General features: G+C 50.5%; 1 protein-coding gene across 1 annotated transcript in view; it reads right to left on the minus strand.

The window, feature by feature from the left end:
• TMEM163 (transmembrane protein 163) overlaps nt 1-2,664 on the minus strand; it is a 292,446-nt gene extending 289,782 nt beyond the window's left edge. The window contains exon 1 of the mRNA XM_027768765.1: nt 2,571-2,664. The gene's annotated coding sequence lies outside the window, so the exon portion shown is untranslated. The remainder of the gene's footprint in view (nt 1-2,570) is intronic.
• Between the last annotated feature and the right edge of the window lie 7 nt (nt 2,665-2,671).

Below are 2,671 nucleotides of genomic sequence, written 5' to 3' on the forward strand. Positions count from 1 at the left end.
AGGGTGCATGCACTCACCAGAAAGACAGAGAGAGATAGAGAGACAGACAGCGAGAAATGACCCCCCAAGGGGATGGCCATGCCACAATCCCCTCTCCATTCTCCTCTTGGGGATCTTGGGCATGCATACACACGTGGCCGGCATGAGTTTAAGCCACCGGGTCCGGGATTCGAACCGCGGTCAACACATGGGAGTCCTGCGACGTAGCCATTGCACTATCTGCTGGTCCCAGAACGAGAATTTTTATCAGATGGAGAGGTAGGGAAAATGTAGAGGCATATAATGCCCTAAGACTAAACTGGGCCCTAAGATTTGAGAATGATGGGAAAACGCTTTCAGGGAGGTATTAAAAAGTGGTGATGGGGAGGGATGAGGGAAGACTGCCCTAGAAAAACGTGGCCTATTTGTGTGTGTGTGTTCAGTCCGCAAAGGTCTTAGACCAAAGAGCTCTTGTTCCTTGAACTATAGACTCAACCAGTGGCACAGCTACTGACATTCTGAGCTAGCTTGGTTTCTGGGACCCAGACCGCATCACTTTTAAGGGGAAAATGCCTTTAAAGTCCTGAAACACTAGATTATAAAGCGACCTTTTGACTGGAGTTCAGCATGGTCTGCAGTGGGGGCCTGTTAGCTCAGATGGAAGTTAGGACAAAAGAGAACGCTAAATATAGGTACAGGTGCAGGATACCTACCCCCACCCGCTCTATAGGTATTTAGGCCTAGAAGAAAGCAAGCCCCGGGGGATGGGGAGGCACACAGCAGGCTCTGCTGAGCCTTTCTCCTCCCCAAATCCTCTCACCATCAAGAAAGAGGGAGCACCTCTCAAACCATTCCCAGGGGACACAAAACCAATATTAGGAAGATGCAGCTCCCTAAGGAAAAAAAAAAAACACACACACACACAAACAAAATATTACAATAAACCTCCCCAGGTAACCTGATTTGTTTAGCCAAAATGACTTGCTCATCATTAACTCTTTGCCGGCAGGAACAGGTCAGACAAAAGAATGTCACACTGACTTTCAGCTTTCAATGCCACACTGCACTGGGTTCTTTGGGGGACAGGGTTCACCCTAACAGAGAGGCTCTGTGTGATATGGGATGCTTTCACAGTGACAGTATATGAACAGTGAATGTTTTCATGATATAATATAATAGAAAATGAAATTCAGTTGACCAGTGAAAAATAACCCTAAGAATAAATTCAGAAGGGCCTCTATGTTTAACACTAGTGCATGAACTACAAAATGATGCTAAATATTAATTCACCCTAGCACCTTCTTCTCCCTTCCTATCGTTTTGGGGATGGAGAGAGAAATAGGCCAGCTCTTACAAACGACCCGCAATGCAACAGAAATAAACTCAACCCCGGCTTTTGTCTTTCTTCAACACAAACATTTTAAATCTTAAAATATTAGTTGCAATAGGGTGCGGAGGTGATTAACACACCCTATAACAGAATTAATGGGTTTTGCTGGATGCTTGGGCTGTCACCGGTCACCGGCTCTGAAACGACACCTCGTCCTGTGAGAACACGAGGAGAAACTGCAACGCGGGTGCAGAACTCGTTACAACTGGAGTGGCTCCAGTTCTTGCTGAGAAGCTCGGCCGATCCTCTGGGAACCGCCGTTTCCATGTCATTCTATTTCACATGCTACAGTTTAGAATTTCTAAAGAGAACGAGATCGTGCATCCAAACACTAAACTGGAACAAAAATGTACAGGAGATACTAAAAATAGGACAGAAACCTGCTAAGACTAAAATATATAAATCCGCCACAGCCGACAAAATAAGGCTTCCAAAAGAAAGGGTGGAGGTGGCGAAAAGCCGGCTCTCTCCGCAGGTCCTGGCTACAAGAATCCCGCCTTGGTCACTAAGCAGTTCTAGCAGACCCACTGATTCTTTTCAAGCCGGACAATTTGGAAGCAGCAAAAAGCAGAAACGGTGTGCGGAGAGTGAGACTCTTCCCCGCAAGTAATCAAACGGAAAGGAAGCGAGGGCAGGATGCAGGAGGAGAGAGGCGCGGAAATGAACCCGGGAGTCTCCCCGGTTCCCTGCCGGCACCTCCAAGAGCGTCAGCTGTCTGTCGGGAAAAGATGCGGTCCTCCCAGGAGAGGAACATTTGCGGGGTTCCAAGCCGACGTCCAGGAAGGGGTTCTGAAGGGGCTGGAGACTTACGCTCCGAAACCACTAGGTTTCAGTGGCATCCATCCAGATAAGGTCAGTGGCCCGAACCCAAATGTCCCAGTCCTGTGACCCCAACATCACATGGCAAGGCAGTGGCCGGCAGTCATCTGGGTCCCCAGGCAGGGAAGGTGGAGGACCACCCGGATCTGGCGACGGCCCAGGCCCGGCTCGCTTCCCTTTCTGCGCCCTTCGCGGGCGCGGGCCGCCTGGCAGCCGAGAGCTAACGCTGCAGAAGGAAGTTTTCCCAAGGAGCCGGCGCGGGCCGGAGGGGCCTCGGCAAGGAGGACACATCGAGCCTCAGTCCCTCCCGGCCGCGCGGGGCCCGGAGTCTCCCAGAAGCGGTCGGCTTCGAAAGAATGAAACAATATATATATATACACACATGTATTTTAAGCTGCCTCCCGCAAACTTTTCCAGTGGGCGTTGAAAGGGCTGGGGACCGGCGGAGAGGAGGGCGTAGACCCCGGCGGGGTCGGCCTGGAG

The sequence above is a fragment of the Tupaia chinensis genome, unplaced genomic scaffold, assembly GCF_000334495.1.
Source record: "Tupaia chinensis unplaced genomic scaffold, TupChi_1.0 Scaffold147433_1, whole genome shotgun sequence".
Lineage (NCBI taxonomy): Eukaryota > Metazoa > Chordata > Mammalia > Scandentia > Tupaiidae > Tupaia > Tupaia belangeri.